Source organism: Crocodylus porosus, unplaced genomic scaffold, assembly GCF_001723895.1.
Source record: "Crocodylus porosus isolate Cpor-Errol unplaced genomic scaffold, CroPor_comp1, whole genome shotgun sequence".
In the NCBI taxonomy this organism is placed as follows: domain Eukaryota; kingdom Metazoa; phylum Chordata; order Crocodylia; family Crocodylidae; genus Crocodylus; species Crocodylus porosus.
This window is the reverse complement of record NW_017728931.1, coordinates 31593376-31610366: the sequence shown is the minus strand read 5'-3', so window position 1 is coordinate 31610366 and position 16991 is coordinate 31593376. Positions and strand designations below refer to the sequence as shown.

The 16991-nt window shown below is 41.7% G+C and overlaps 1 long non-coding RNA gene across 1 annotated transcript in view; it reads right to left on the bottom strand.

The window, feature by feature from the left end:
* Positions 1 to 5053, bottom strand: part of LOC109316426 — a 17055-nt gene extending 12002 nt beyond the window's left edge. The window contains exon 1 of the long non-coding RNA XR_002102837.1: positions 4967 to 5053. This is a non-coding gene — a long non-coding RNA (uncharacterized LOC109316426). The remainder of the gene's footprint in view (positions 1 to 4966) is intronic.
* Between the last annotated feature and the right edge of the window lie 11938 nt (positions 5054 to 16991).

Below are 16991 nucleotides of genomic sequence, written 5' to 3'. Positions count from 1 at the left end.
CAGTGGCTGCCACTCCTCCACATCCAGCTGTGCACCATGCCCTTCGGGGTACACTGATTCAAAAAGGTTGAAAACCCCTGATGTAATAGTTTCTACTCTCAGTCTAGGCAACCAGCTGCATAACTTGACAACTAATGCATCTTTCTGGGGAAAAAAAAGTAAATTCCCCATGGCATAGACCTTACATAGTCCCACTACTCTAGACCCATTATAGTATCAGCTTGGCTCCCACATGGTCAGTGAATGGATGGTCAGAATGAAAAAAGGATCTAATGTTTTGTTCCATGTTAGCATTATTGTCCCAAGTGAAAGTACATGTCCTCCATCTCAGCCCATTAACCTTAGATCATTCTTAATCAAATGCAAGTATGCAGAGTTTCTTCACTTGACTTCATTCCTTTAAATAAATTTTCAATGATCAATCAATGAACCAATATCTGTGCTCTATAAGCATTTTTTACATACACTTGTCAGGTTCTTAACCATAGTGAATGAGCTTCTGGGAAAGCTGTCACTGAGTTGATATTTTTACCAGCAGCAGCAGTCCTACATAGAACAAGACTATGAATGCAGCTGAATTCCCAGGTACATCTTCACTACGTTCATTCCCTTCCCCCACCCTCCCACCTGTCTCTCTCACCCACTGACTACTCAATTTACATTTTCACTGACTGGCTTTCCTGCATGCATACCAGCCTCTGGCTTCTTTACTATTCATTCCATCCAGAAAGAGCACACACCAAACACAGATGTTTCCTCAGCCTGAGGAAGGATATTTATACCCAAAAGCTCTCCAATAACATTTTTTTCCAACTATTTGAGTTGCTCTAATAAAAGATATCAGATTTACCCAAAGAGCTTTGTCTGCCTTATGTCCTTGGACCAATATGGCTTTAACCTATGTCCCTTTCTGAATGCACTGAAAGGCAACAAGTTGGAGTCCTAGGCCCAGATTTCCTGCTCTCCCACCCTAGACAGAAACACAAACAAAGAAATGCCATACTGAATAAAACCAGTAGGACATCTAATCCAGTATCCTGTGTTTAGTACTGGCTAGTACCAGATGATTCCTAGTAATGGGCACAAAGCCCTGTAGTGAACAATTATAAAACAACATTTCCATAAAAGAAGTTTTTCTTTTCCACCCTTTTTTTATCCAATCAAATCGCCCTAAACATCCATACAGATTGGCACTTGGATCAAACCAACCCTAGTTAAGTTGATCCAAGTATATCTGTACATACCCACAATGATTAAAAGGGCAGTTCTAAGATATATCAACTTGCCATTGCCTTTTTAAAGACAAGAGAAAAGTGACACTGTACAATGATGGGACTAGCTGCTTTTCAGGACATGCATACAGCCGGAAGTTTAATGTAAATTAGACACAGGCTGGAACATCAGGTTTCTTGACACTGTTCACAGTTCATCTTAGCAACATGAGCTTGAGTATTTAAAACATGTTTTTCTTGATTCACCACATAAGCCACACATTGCAATATATACATAATAAAGGTCAGTAAACGTGAATATATAGTCCTTTATTCGTAAGTAGTCATCTTGCAGCCACTTTTTTAAATGTTGGTACCCAAAATATTCATTAAAAAGCAACAATCTGGTTTCCCCATTAACAAAATGCAGACTATTATTTTAATTGCATACATTCAAAGCTATCTTCAGGTTATAGGTGAAGTCCTGGAACTTAATTTATTTACATATTTAGCATAAAGAACTTGCTAAACAAATGAAAAGAATATGCATTTTAAAACAGTCCTCACTGGTCAGAGAGGTTCAGTATCCAATTTCAGCATGGAGTAACTTAATGGCCAGGATATATACCTAAAATAGACTATAACAGAAATGCGGACAAACATGATAGCTCAGAAGGCATCACTCCTGTATAAGTTCAGACAAAAGCTGGCTCAAACCAATCTACTGTGCTTTGTAAAATTCCTGGATGTAAGGCCAAAGACCCAGTCTACAACCTTCTGCACCTCATGTATGAAATCTCTTGTGCTAGATCAGCTTGGGTGGCACAGATGAATTTCATGAGGTTTGTAGAGGCAAAAGGTATTTCCCAAAATGGATCATCTGTGGAGGGACATAGGGGAATACAGTCTGTAACCGGGAGGAAGAACATGACTCAGGACCAGGATAGAGGGAGACATCCTCATCCATCAGGGGGGCTTGAGTCACTGTCACTGCCAGACACATAGTGTATGGACACAACAATGTTAGGGACATTTTCAAAGGAGCAACAGCTGGTATATTTCTATATTGCTGGTATATTGCTCTGTGTGAACAAGCTGAAAACAATTCTAAGATAGCAAAACTACTTCAACTTTAACTCTTCATCATTTAGGATTCAAGTTGGAGCAGTTTTGCTACTTTTGACTAGTTCTCAGCTCTTCCACAAACCTGTATTCATGTCACACCTTTAGTCAGTACAAATTGTTGCTTATGCCATAATATACGGCACTGAAAGTGTTACAGTTGCTCATCTTGAAAGTGGTACAGTCACCATGACCTGGCATTGCAAACATGCCCTACCACTGCATAGCTTGGTAAAAGCTGACTCTGGTTAAGGCCAACTCTCCCTCTCCCCTTTCTCCCCACCCCAAAAAAAAACACAAACAAATCCCTAACAAAACACAATCATGGCCTGACTACTATAAAGAATCAAAATAAAATTCTAAAGTGGCAGAAGGTAGAGAGAAATTGTCTAGAGACAGAAATTACACATGAACTGGTTTAAGTGATCAGAAATTGGTGTAAACCTGTAACGGAACAGAAGCTCAGTGCACATAAACCAGTTTCAAAATAGTTGAAACTGATTTAAGATGAACCTTGTTGAATGCAGTATCAGACTTAACGGATTTGGGTCAAACCAATTTATGAAACTTCTGTACTTAGCCATTCTGATTCAATCCACCTGCAAGTTCTTACCAATAACTATGCAAGCCCAAATGAAGGGGTTAGTGACAGTCTACAATTAAGGTAGCTCAAACAGGATCAAGCCAATGATGTTTGCTACAGCTGTAGAGTCCTAAAAGGAGGATGTCTGGGGGATGTCTATTTGTGCATAAATTTTTGTGATGAGGCATTTCAAAGACATATAAGGGAAGAACCTCAATATCTTAAGATACTACAAGTTTCTCTCCTAATGGTTGCCTAATGATGCCAAGGTTCTTACAGAGCTACTCTACCCCCTACCATTGGGACACCTAGGGCTTCAGCACCTCTCAATTCTAATATTATAAAAGCCTTAGTCTGTCTGTCCATAATGCTGTATTCACACACTGTGATTGGTTGCCTGAAACAACCCATCAGAATGCAAGCATTCAGACTGCAGGTGGCGGCTACGCTGCCATGACAGCAGTGATGGAATGGGAGGGCCTGAGGTGACAGCAGCGATGGACTGGGGTGAGGGAAGCAGGCTCCAGCCCTGGCCCGAAGCAGTGGTGGGGGGGAGGGAGAGGGGAGGAGCGCCCCTGACCCATGGCGGGAAGTGGAGAACTGCAGGGACACAGGGAACAGAGTGGGAATACTGGGGACCCCCCCTGCCCTGCTCCCTGCAGGCCGCAGTGGCAAAGCAGACCGGGGGGGGGGGCAGTGCCGCTGGCCATGCCCCACCCCCTGTCCCTGCAGGCAGGGAGCAGACCGAGGGGCGCTGACCCACCCCCTCTTGTGGCACTGCTCCCCACAGGTGGCGACCATGGAGCAAAGGGAGAAACAGGCCTGGTCCCAACGTGGGGAAGGAGAGCAGGGGAACAAAGGCAGACAAGAAGCAAGGGCAGGGCCAGATGTGGGGCACCATCCCCGCCTTTCTCATGACACCAGGGACTGAGGAGAAGAGAGGGGCTCCTGACCCCTCAGTCCCCACTGTCATGGCAGCGCTGTCCCTGCCACAGAGGTTAGGGTAGGCCACAGGTAAATCCAGCGGATGTTGGGAGGACAGAGGCAGAGCAGTAGCAGCACAGGGCACTAGGTGGTGCCTCCCCTCCATTCTTCACGGGCAATTATCTAGTATACAGATCATTTTTAAGTCAAAGGAAACCATTTTGAGAGCTAAATAGTCAAAAGAGTATTTTCTGTTCAGAAACAGAAAGCATGTAAAAGGTTTGATATAGCATGGAAGTTGGATCTTTCTGTTCTACTCTATTTAACTAGCTACAGAACATACATGTTCTAACAATTTGCTTCTAATATTAATGGTGATTTAGATCTGCTAATGTTTCATTATCATCTAATAATTCTAAATTTCATGCAGAATAAGAAAGTCGCCTTACGAGATTTCAGAATGCTGACCTGAAATGTAATCTTCAATCTAAAAAAGAAGCAGATGTGTATGACCTATTACTGATAGCCTACCTTCTGCCTGGAAAATGGGTAGTGGACTAAAATACCTATATATTTAATATTTTTGAGACAGAAAGCAAGATGTTGATCTAATAGTCCTTTCTGACATCGAACTCCAGGAACTATTTTCAACAATATGCTTAACAAATCTAGGATTACAAACTGACTTATTTGCTCTTGAAACTGGACAAAAATGACCTCATTATGCTAAAAGTTTTATAAATTTAATCCTGAAAGTAAATGCTGTGGATCAAACTCCATACTCATTGGGGAGAATATTCTTTAAAAAAAAAAAAAAAACAACTCAAACATTTATTTAGAAGCTTGGAGCTAAGCTAAAGATCTAAAATACCTACCATTTGTATTCTCTGCAAAGCAATAATAGAATGCCAGCTAAATGTATAGTGAAAAGACTCTTTGTTTTCAAAACGATAAATGCCTCTTTCTGTAGAAGATTATTGTGCTAAGTGAAGCATAGCTTAATCCATTACACTTACTAAATATTGCCCCAGGATCTTCAGCAGCCATGAGCTGGCAAGGCTTTGTAGCAATTTATGAAGTGACTCAAAAAAAGGGGTGGTGGGAAGAGGATAGGAGAAAGACTTACCCAGGATTTCAGCATTCCAAACTGTTTCATTTAAGAAATCAATTTAAATACACATAGTTTAAGCACAGCAGCAGAATGAAGTTACGCTATTCAGCCTGTACATGTATCTTCTTTCATTTAAACAGTAAGGACATTATTCTACTTTCAGAGGACAAATTCTGTCTAGAATGACTAAATGCATGAATACTGGCCCATGACAGCTACATTTAATAATGCGTGCCTTACAAAAAATATTCACTCAGAAGTGACAGTTAGGTCAGCAGTTTCACAAGGTTCCCTGGTTCAAGTGAAAGTACTGGAATTAATGAACTCCCCATTGTCAGCAAAGTCAATTGTAGCAGACCACAGTCTCTCAAAATCAGAATGCTGGAGGATATAGGTTTCCACAGTTTAAGTAAATGAATCACTTTGGCTACCAATCACACAAATATTTTTGAGATCTTCCAGTCCTTCACAACCATGGTCCCAAGTTTACTAGCGTGAAAGGTTGGAGTGTAACTGAGGAAGAGATATGCAAAATTTGGACTCACATACTGTCACAGAAAGACTGGAGCTTTCTCCTCTATCATTCCACCTTATTTCTATCACCAATGGCAGTAAAACAGTGAAGATTTTGAACAAAATCATGCTACAGATTAAAATGAAAACACTAAAAGCCTTAAGTGGAGTCTGCTTTTAAAAACTCCAGGCTGCAAAATCCAGTACAATAGGACAGGCTAAGAAGCACCAATTTTATTTTTCTACTACCTTTTCTGAAAAAAACCTGCAACAATAAGGAAATGAACATACTATGTTTAATCATCAGTTTTCCTGTGGTGAATAAAAACATTCTGCATACTAGATTTTTTTTTTCTGAGAAAGAGAATAATTTTTGGTATTAAAAAAAGCACAGCCCTTATTTGTCAGTCTTATATTTCTTGAGATAGGTAACTTTAAATGAAAAGACTACAGGTCTATATTATTTACACTGCACTCATGTAATATTGATATCACTGCCCCACCTAGACTATTCACCGTGTTTAAATATTGCAACAAAGCATTGCTGTGTCCCATTGTATTAACGTGTGAAAGGATTCTGATGATATAAGGAAGGAATACAGTGCTATGCCCTGTTAAAGAATGGACTTTTAGCACATGTCCACACTTAGGCTACACAATAGTTCATGTAAAAATATCAATCTACACACGGTTAGATTATACTAAATACACAGACAGCTAGGACTTCATGGCTTGTCACTGTATTCTTTCTACAATGAAATCCCTTGTAACAGCAGAGAGAGAACTCAGTTACTTAGTTCTACCTATCAAGCCAAAAGAAAATTTCTATTAGCAGTAAGCTGTACATGGTCTAGGACAGTAGTACTCAACCTCTCGCCTGTGAGGCCTTGTCATTTGGCCTGCAGGGCTACCCCAGTTGTAGAAATTTGACAACAGAGAAGCAGTGGCAACATTAATTGCTACAGCTCTGGATGCTGCCACCTTTCCCACACTGACAAAACTTCCAGACCCTTGGGGAGCCCCACATAGCCCCATAGCTGAATGGCATGGCTCCATATGCAGGGATGCTCTTCAACCAGATCCAGCATGTCAACCCCACCCTGCATCAGGCTTGTAGACCAGCCTTGCACCACTCTTCTGGGGCCCATGGGGTCAAAAGTCTGAACACCACTTGTAATGGACAGTGGTTCTCAAACATTTAGACTCAAGGCACCTTTCAGAAAGTTTCAACTCTTTGCTTTCACTCACTTATTTGACTATGGAAAAGTAACAGAGCATTTCTGTTGTAAAGAATTCAGACAACAACAGGCTGGAATGTCATTGACAGCATGGATTCCTGTTTAAAATCTACAGGTTTATTTTGTGAATCTATCTAGTACTGTGGCACCCCGGTTGAGATTCACTGGCCTAGGAGGAACAACTTAAGCAGCTTCAGGGGCATCTAGGAAAGGGCAATGGCTGTATATGTACACAGAACAGCATATTATAATTTTGAAATAAAGCCTTTATTTCTCACATGCTTTACCTGGTCTGCTAAGGCTGGTGTGTATTCATGTGAGGGATTTGCAAAGACTTGCCTCCCCCTACGCAGCACTTCTTAATGCTCCACGTTGAGCAAGACTATAATGCAAGATAAAATAAGCTTTCAAATAAATCTGCATGAAGAAAAGGACGTACCTGACTTCCTTACATGATGACTCCTAATCAATATCCCGGGGATATATATTATACCTGCTCTAACTCAATGTTCATTTGCATTCAATTCAAGACTGAACAGCATATCATCAACAGTACATTTCTAATTATAACCCATGCTAAACATTACCCCACGCCCAGCTTTCAGTGAAAGACAACAATACTGATAGAGAGTGTGGGCAAGCACAGTGTACTTCCTATCTAGTAAGAGCATTAAGTCACATAGTACATACCAAGTTATTCTGAAATACTTTCTATTTGTCTCCTACTTCGGGCTGTCTTGCAGACTGAACAGATCAAAGATTTCCAAACTAAATAAAATACATTCCATTAACAATGCTGGTGCAGAATAAAGCCTCGAGTCCCACTAGAAATTCTTTTGTATCCCTAACATTGAGCAAGTTCAAGTTTGTTAAATGGGCTGGCCCTCAAATTCAAAAGGACCTGAAGGAGCAAAGGCAAAAAAAGAAGAAAAAAAAGAAAATTGGGGGAAAAAAAACCAAACTGGAGTTAGCCACCTGATCCCCTTTTATGCCCCTGAAAAAATTTCCTCACAAGTTAAATGGAAGAAAAAAGAAAACTAAGTTTTCTCCCTCAACCTGATAGAAAGGAAAACGAGTCTCTGTTTAATTTGCCATCGTCAAGCTTGTGTAAAAATCAAGGGAATGCTAACATGGATGACCCAGGAGAAACAGTGCAAGGCTGGCATTTGGAAGGCCTGCTCTGCTGCCAACCTCCTGTGTGATCTCAAACAAGTCTCTTGGTCTCCCTCTGGGGGACCCAGAGAGGCAGGATGCTCATCACAGGTTCCACCAGGTTACTTGTAAATCTGCAATTCCCCTAAATGTCACTGACATCAGCACTACATTAGTGCGACAGACATGAAATTAATGTACGATGGTAATGCTGATGGTGCAGGCCCCAAGCAGGCACTAAGAATCATAGAAAATTAGGGACCTCAGGAAGTCATCTAGTCCAACCCCCTGCTCAAAGCAGGACCATCCCCAACTAGATCATTCCAGACAGGGTGTTGTTGAGCCAGGCCTTAACCTCCAGGTATGGAGACTCCACCACCTTTCTGGGTAACCCATTGCAGTGTTTCACCACCCTCCTACTGAGATAATTTTTCTTAATATCCCACCTAAACCTCCCTTGCTGCAACTTGAGACCATTGCTCCTTGTTCCGTCATCTGCCACCAGTGAGAACAGTTTAGCTCCATCGTCTTTGGAATGATCCTTCAGGTAGTTAGAGGCTGCTAGTAAATCCCATCTCAGGCCTCTCTTCTCCACACTGCCACCCGGGACCGGCACTGAGCACAGCCAGTGCGCAGCACCAGGGAAGACTTATACTGCCGCTGGCCCCAGACAGCAGCAGTAGCCTCCTGTCATCCAGTGCGCAGATCCAGGGGCCTGCACCCTCAAGAAGGCTGCGGGACTGTGCCGGACTCCTCCCAGGGATGTGGGCCCCCGTATCTGTGCTGAGTGATAGGAGGCTGCTGCTGCTGCTGCCTGGGAGTGGTGCCGGGCATAGCCCATGCCCAATGATGGGGAAGACCGATGCTGCCACTGGCCAAAGGCAGCAGCAGCAGCCTCCTGTCATCCAGAGTGCAGATCTGAAGGCCCACACCCCTGGGAGGAGTCCAGCAGCACTAGGAGAGTAGGTTGAGCTCTGTGAGGCTGGCATAGCTGGTCGGAACGCAGCCTTGGCTCTTCCCGCCTCCTGCCACTGGGCCATGCTCTGAGTGGCTCCGCAGCCCCATGGAGCTCAGCCCAATGCCAGGAGGCAGGGAGACCCAAGGCTGCACCCTCACTTTGTTTCTAAGCTTTTTGTTGCATTTCGAGATTGAAACAAATCGAAACAGCTTAGAAAACACACACTTGGCAAAATTTCACACAGCCCTACTACCTACATTAGCAGCAATTGGATTGCTGATGAAAGCATAAAGTGCCAAGCTGAATTAAATAAGTAAGCACCCCTCAGTGAGGAGGAATTTTTTGGCACTGTCAAATGATCCATTAATATCTTTCCAGAATTAGCAGGCAAAATACATATCTGCCATTAGAAAACAGGACACTGAAACAATTTCCCTCTCCTCCTTGCACCCTAGCAAGTAGACAGTAGTAAGTCCCAGACAACAGCAGGCAGATGATGCAAAACGCCTTAGCTAAAGTAGTTTAAAAAAAAAAAGTCAATAATTTAATACATCTGGAAACTCAAGAACCAAACGCATATGCTACAAAATGGGACAAATTTAGTCTTTACAGCACTGACCCAACTGACCCTTAGGCACTATCCACAATGAATATTAAATCACTATTTGAAATAGGAATATCATAACTGGGGATCTGGGCTTTCCATTTCCTATGGAAATATGGTAACTACCCCCCCACACAGATTTTCCCTTTTCACAGAGAAGCCCCCCACAGATTTTTCATTTTAACAGATATCCGTGGATTTTCCACTTTTGCAAAGAGCTAACTGAAGTCTCGCAGAGTTCCAGCCTGCAAGAGCTTCTGGCAAATAGGGCAACAAATCCTAAGCTCTGTTCCGAGAGGGCAGGAGTGGGACCTGAGACTCTCAGTCAACCAGGGCTTGGTTCAGGCTGACTTTCCCTCCTGGAGCCTTTGAAGTAAGTGGCTTGCAGGGGGCTTGGACCCCCTCCAGCAGGGCTGGGGAGGGGTGGGGAGCTGTGGGTTGGGGATGGGAGGTACTGGCAAGGCTGGGGGGGGTGCCATGGGGTGGCAGGTGACTGTCAGGGCTGGAAGGGGGATGAGGGACACTGTGGGGGGGGGGGGGCCAAGGGAGCAGGGGGTTGTCCAGAGGCCAGCCCAGCTTGATGGCACATGGACTGGGCACTGCACACCACTGGGCCAAGAAGGAAGCCACACATGGCGGCATGGAGTCATGCACCATTGAGCCAGGCAGGCTTCAGGCCTCTATGTGTATCTTCATGCTGGAGTGATGGAAGCCTCCATATGGAGACATGGAGCCTGCCCAAACTAATGCAACATTGGGCCAGGCCAGCCAGCTCTATGACTCCATATGGAGCTTCCAACACTCCAGTGGAAAGCTGCACACAGAAGCAAGGAGCCTGCCTGACCCAAAGGTGCACCACTCCCACCTGCAGCACCATGATCTGCACATGCTGGCACAAAGCCAGCCTGGTCTAGTCTGAAGGCACACACCAATGGGTAGGACAGCTCCATACCAGAGTGTGCAGGGGACTCAGCCAGAGGCATGCACAGCCAGAAGCTCTTCCTGCCACGGCCGTAAGTGCCCTGAAGACCCACTGCCTGCTGACACTGAGCCCCCAGTGGTGAAGGCTGTGAACTACAAACCTTACACCCACCCACAAACACCACAAACTCCCGTAACCACGCCCTCCCCACAACCACACCCCTCCACAAACCCCACACACATACCCCCCCACACCATCACAAATCCCCCCCACACCCACCACCCCGAGTGGTACCTCCCCTTGCCACTTAAGGGGTCATGGTATTTCCCCTGCCAAGGATAGGACAGTGCAACCCATCCAAATGAGACACATGGTAGTGTCCAATGAATGCAGTCCTCCTTAGCACTTACAATTTTTAAAGTCATGGTAAGCCACTACATTGAATACATGTTGACTTCCTTTTCACTCCCACAGGTAAGCTGTGCCTTTCTTTCCCATTTCCAAAGGTTACTAATAGATAATTGTGAGAACTCCACACTGCCTCCCTGCCACAAAGCCATTTCTTGAATTTCTGTTTCTTCACTAGGCTTAAATGCTTGGCAAACATCACAAAACAGAGCCTCAAAGTGCTCACTGAGAATCCCTCCATCATCCCCTCTCTCAGCCTACTGCATGCAATTAGTGTGGGCCCACCCTTCATGAGGTGATGCCAGACCAGTTTACTGTGCGCTTCATTTGCATATATATTTTTGGAAGATCCTAGGACTTTAGAAATATATGCAGGTACTAGAAAGAAGGTTTAAATAGCTTTATATTTAGTTCAATTTCTTGTTAAAAAAGTAATTCATTTTGCAAAATTTTGAATTTTTCTGTGCATAATTCCCTGGGTGTAGAGAGTGGTCTCAGCAGGAACTCTGATTCTCCATGATAAAAAATGCCAAAAATCAAATGCCAAAATATATAGGTATTTCAAATTTATTTTATTATAGTGACTGAAGCACTGGTCAGCTTCCAAATGGCTTTAAAACTATATTCAACCAATATCTATAAAATATATATCTATAGCTATCTATCTATATGGATATAGTGGCCTTTCATTTTAATAATAGATGGGGGGGCGGTTCAGAGAATTTGCATGCTTTTATCAGAGAAAATCAGGATCCATAATCTTAACTAAGAACATGGCACTTGTTACAGCCTTGTTCATGGAAGACACCAGCATCTGAAGAAGGTAGCGTGATGTCTTTTAAATCAAACACGTAGACTGGAAAGGAATTACTTTCACTAAGTAAAGCACAAACCTGTGTTAGTCACCTTTTCCCATAAGAAAGTGGAAATCTGTGTATAAAAGTTTGCTCAAAAAATTGGAAGATTTTCTTCAAAGTTGGATTACATTAAAGGGTGCACAATAACAATGATTTCAAATGGGTATATTACTGTTTTTTCCATAACAGAAGCCCACTGATTTATAGATATAATTTTCAAAAGTTGAGAACAGTCATTTTGCTGTTAGATTAAGGCTGCTACCACCATAGCCCTTAAAGCCTCTGACCATTTTAATTTTGTAAGACAGGAGCGAAAGTCATTGTTTGTGTCTTCGGAAACATTCTGCAGATTTTTTTTTTTTTTTTTTTTTTTTTTTTTTTTAAAAAAGAGCAGGAAGTTCTGCTGGCATTACAGGAGACTGGGAGAAAGGTCAAATCCTGAGAGCAGCCACACAATTTTGGGAGATACCACATTCACAGATACAGTATGAGAAGGAGTTGCAATAACTGATCCACTTCAAGATTCCTTCCTTTCTTTTACTATGAGTGAATTATCCTTTCTCCTTCCATTTTGTAAAAAAATATTTAAGGAAAGCCTGTGATAAGACATGATAAAGAACTTTTTAAACGAATGTAGGGAACAACCTCCATCCAAGAAGGAATCTTTAACTTGTCAGATATTTCAGGTATTTGGAGGAAGAGGTGCCACCACAACCTGGCATTCATTGCACATCAATAGGGAAGATGGATATCTGCTTGAACTTCACTTTCCTTTCTCAAAAAAGAAACAGAAGGAACTGCCTTTCCTTCTAACAGCAGTTACCCCCACCCCTCCAATTGCTGCCTAACATGTAAGCAGTAATTCCATGTAACCCAGCTCATGCACTTGCATCCTGCTACATATACTTCTGCCTGGCTCTTCTACATGTGCACTGGGTGTTAAAAGAAAAAGCAGAAGCTGAGAATTATGCTAGAAAAGGAAGAGTTGAGCAAGACCCTTACTACCAAAAGCCACTGTCAGCAGCACACACAAGACAGAATTTGGCAACAACCCAGGAGCTTGACAGAAATTCCAACACACTCAAGCAGCAATGTATTGGGAAACAGCTGCTTCCAGCTCCAATGCCTCCCATTACAACCAGACCCCAAACAACCAAGATGTCCCCCTCCCCCCAAGTGGCAGACAGGTCCCATACCACCCCCCCCCCAGTGGTTCCCTCCCAGAGCTTCACCAATAAAGAGGATAGACAGAGCATCACTCTTTGTATAGAGTCCCCGCCTGGTATTTAGGATGATCCATGTGCTCCTTGAGACTGTTTCAAGAAGCTGCTCTGCCACTCTCAAAGCAGTAGCTTCAATTCCTGACTCAGTCTGAAAGTGGAATGAAGGGTTATATCTCAGCAAGGGAGGAGTAAAGCATTTTGTTTAAACATACTACGCTGGACATTCTCTGGAGTTAATTTTTAAATGTTTTAAAATTTTAGTGGCATCCAGAGACTGACATCCACACTTCAAAGGAACTCGAAAAGTAGATGAAATATGCATGCCTAATGCAAGACCCAAGTGGAAGATGTCAGTTACCATAGTAACTTTCCTCTCCGGGTCCAAGACAAACAGGCTTTCCCAGACACTGCACCAGCTCAACCATAAAAGCAAGATAGAGGGAACAGCTTTGAACGTGACCAGGGATCAAGAAATGGCTTTGTGGCAGGGAGGCAGTGTGGAGTTCTCACAATTATCTATTACTAACCTTTGATTTGGCCTAATGATTATCACCTCTTTGTAGGTAAATCATAGCATTATTCCTAGGGCTTGATCTCTATGTTTGAAAGGTTAACAAATGTCAGATCATACACAAGCTGGCTTCTATAATGACCATTTCAATAGGATTACAACAAATTAAGAAGATGAAAATTTCGAGGGAGTGTCTTTACAACAACTAGAAAGCAGCAGTAACGAGCCCATGTATTACTTCATGAATGAGCCCTCCAATCTATAGCTTGGATTATTATATTGTTTTCAGGTCAGTTTCATAGTCTTACTCCTACTAACTCACTGCCTCCCACTATCTTCTGTACCTAAGAGAGAGCACTCTGACTTTATTTGAACATGTTTTGTGGGGAAACAATTTAAGGAACAAAATTTGCATAACGGTGGAAGAATAATTGCCAAAAAAGAAAGAAATATATATGATTTTTCATATTACAGTCCACATAAAGAATATGTTATACCTCCTCTCACTTTAAAAGTCAGCGTGAATTGTTGGGCCACTAAGTCAATGAGGTAAGACTATTTCCCTTTGCTTCTTTCTTTCTTTCACTGCCCAGAGGTTCTAAACAGAAGGGCTCCAATTATACAGGAAAATCTGATCCCTGAAGAACTTGAAATAGCAAGCAGATATTTTCAAGAACAAATTTCAAGTCCCTACATTTTGAGTACTAGATACTGAGGCCCAGTTCTTATTGAGTGTTGAGCATTCCACCTCAAGTGGGGGGTTAAAATCTAGCCGTTAAATGTGAATGAGGCTTCCAATGTTTCATAGCACAAAAGCAAAAATCAGTGAATCAAAAGCTAAAACAAAACAAAAAAAATCCAGTTAAATTTACCTGTATTTTAATTCACATATTTTAAAAGGAAAGAAAATAATAGTGAACCAAACTATAAAACAACGTCAAGAAAAGGGTATATAGTTGAAGTGTTTATGGTAACCATGTGATTTCACAGTGGCACAGGGTGTTCCATAAAAACAAGAAGGTGGCAACACAATACCACTCATAGTATTGTTTTTCACACACCACTGATTTGAAGTATTTTTAGAGACATCTTTATGAAAAAGGAAAAGGATTTTGTACAGTTCGTGATTCAGACTTTGTTTCATTAAGATAATGATCATTAAGAGCCTGATGCCAGAGAATCTGAAAACAGCAGTGCATTGCATCTCAGTGTCACCTTTGCTAATTTGGATATTTATAGATTAGAACTGTCAATTTCTTATGCTTGGGACCAGGAGCTGAATCCAAGTGCTTCAAATGAAAGACCATATCTATTTCCAGTACTGATCAGTTTCAATTAGAAGCAACTGCTTTTAGGCATATGGAAGAACAAGAGTGTGGATAAAGGAGGCTGGCAAGCAGGCTAGAATCCTTTTCTCAAGACTACTGCTGATCTAAACAGAAAATATCTTTAATTTTTTTTTTTTTTAAATCAATGCAGTCTTAAGACAATTCAGTCTCCAAAACTCCAGGACTTGTGGTTACAAACGCTATGCCACACTTAAGGCGACAAGGAGGAGTTAACGCATGGTAAGCTTCCAATTCAGAGAGAGCTAGTTTTACCGTTAGTACAGACACCTTGCCTAGGGTACCGAGTATGCTATTAACTGAAATCTGATGTCTCAATAATGAAGACAAAACATTTTGTAGGTTTTACACAAGTTAGTGGCATGTGTTGAGCTAAAGACTATGAGGGGATCTTAGGGTTTAAACTTGACCAATCAACTTGTATGACAACTCTCCACTCTGGCTGCTTAACAGAGGAGCAGAATCATCTTGGACCTGGCAGTACCCCAAGGGGTTAGGAGTGGCAGCCACAGAGCTGGATAAAGGTCCCATCAAACTTTCAGGAACCTAAAGGTAGTTGTCCTACCTTTCAATTATGTGCTTCTTTGGGCCGGGACATACATCTATCATGAATTTGTACAATACTTTTTATTTAGAATGAGCCTTCCAGCAACAACCACTGTCATATGTATTCAAACACACTAAGAAGCTTCCTTAGACCCAACAATTCTAGGGAGTGAGGAAAAATTACGACAAGTATTCAACCTTAGCTATCTGCCATAAGAACATCATCTATCTTCACCAAGGAGGTAAGAAATTGACAGACTGTATAGAAACTGAGACAAGCCACTAAAAAAAATAAATAAAACAACAGGGAAGAGAGATGACAGAATGTCCTAGAAACTTCCTATACTCATAGCCATCAAGCACCCCCATCACTAAGCAAGTGGAACCTTTCAGTCCTGCCATGTTAAAACAGACTTAGGGAACATTCTCCAAACGTCAACATTTCAATTTTTTAATCTTTACCAAAAAGAGTAAGGCTGAACTAATCCACATTGCCTGATCCTCAGACTGATCGTTGAGAACATGAACACAAGTTCCTATTCTTAGCCTTACCAAAGTCAACCGGGATTTTGTGACAGATTTTAATTGGATCAGCGGTTAGCCCAATAACAACTGTGCCAGTGAAAATTGTTTAATTCTATTTTGAGACAACATTCAATACTAATACCAACCGTGACCTACTGAGTTTCATTCAGCAGCTTTTGGTATTCTAAATATCCAACATTACATGCTTTTATGCAAGGATGTAAGTTGATATACTGAGGTCCCAGCTGTTGATAAAGTGAATAGTTCTGAAACAAAGAGGTTAATCCCTAACTTGAATTCATGGTGATATAATAACTTTACAGAGCATGTTATCTCTCTGGGAGCACTACTTTTAACTTCTAAATTTCTACCTTATCATCTGGATTCTGTTGAAATGAATGTAGTTGGAAAAAAAAAATCAGTAACAATCTACATGAGCTAAAATTTATTTGTAACTTGAAGTTTTTATCTGGATAAAATGGTAAGCTGTTTAAGAATTCTTAGTAATTTTTATATGATCAGGGAGTAAAGACTACTCTCATTCTCACAGAAAAACAAAGTATAAAAGAGGGAGTCCTGTTAGGAAGCTTAAACTCAGAGAGATATTACATAAAATAAGTAAAAATGTTCTCATTAATGCCCCCACCACCACCACAAAAAATGCTTTTTTTTTTTTTTGTTCAGATGTTTAAGCTTTCCTCTGTAATATTTGCAACCTAAACACTGCAAATACAGTGGTCCATTTCTCCCATGCATGCACACACACCTACCATCTGATCTAATGTAATCTTTACGGAGAGCAATGAAAAAATAGTATGGGTGGTAAAAAGTATATATGAAGTTATTTCAGTAGATAACCCAAGGTTCTGTTAACAAAACAAAGTTTGGTATTTTCTTATTCATTTTGTTTTTGTGTTTTTGAAGCACTACAGATTTGTATACACCGATTTACAAAAAACTTTCTACGCACGTTTAAACACACAAACAGTATGAGTAAAGTTAAGCAGCTGAGAAGGAGTTTGCAGAATCTTGCCCCCTTTAAATGAGGTCATTTACTTCAAATGCAACACTATGCTTTACCAAGGGTTATACTGTTACTTTCCAACTGCCTCCCTTAGAAGATGTCTAACATCAGGTCAGCCGACTGATAATAGGTCAGTCAGCCTCTTCAAACCCAGGATATCAGTAACTGCATCACTTCAATGAGAAATACTAACTACATCAGAGGATGGAGAAA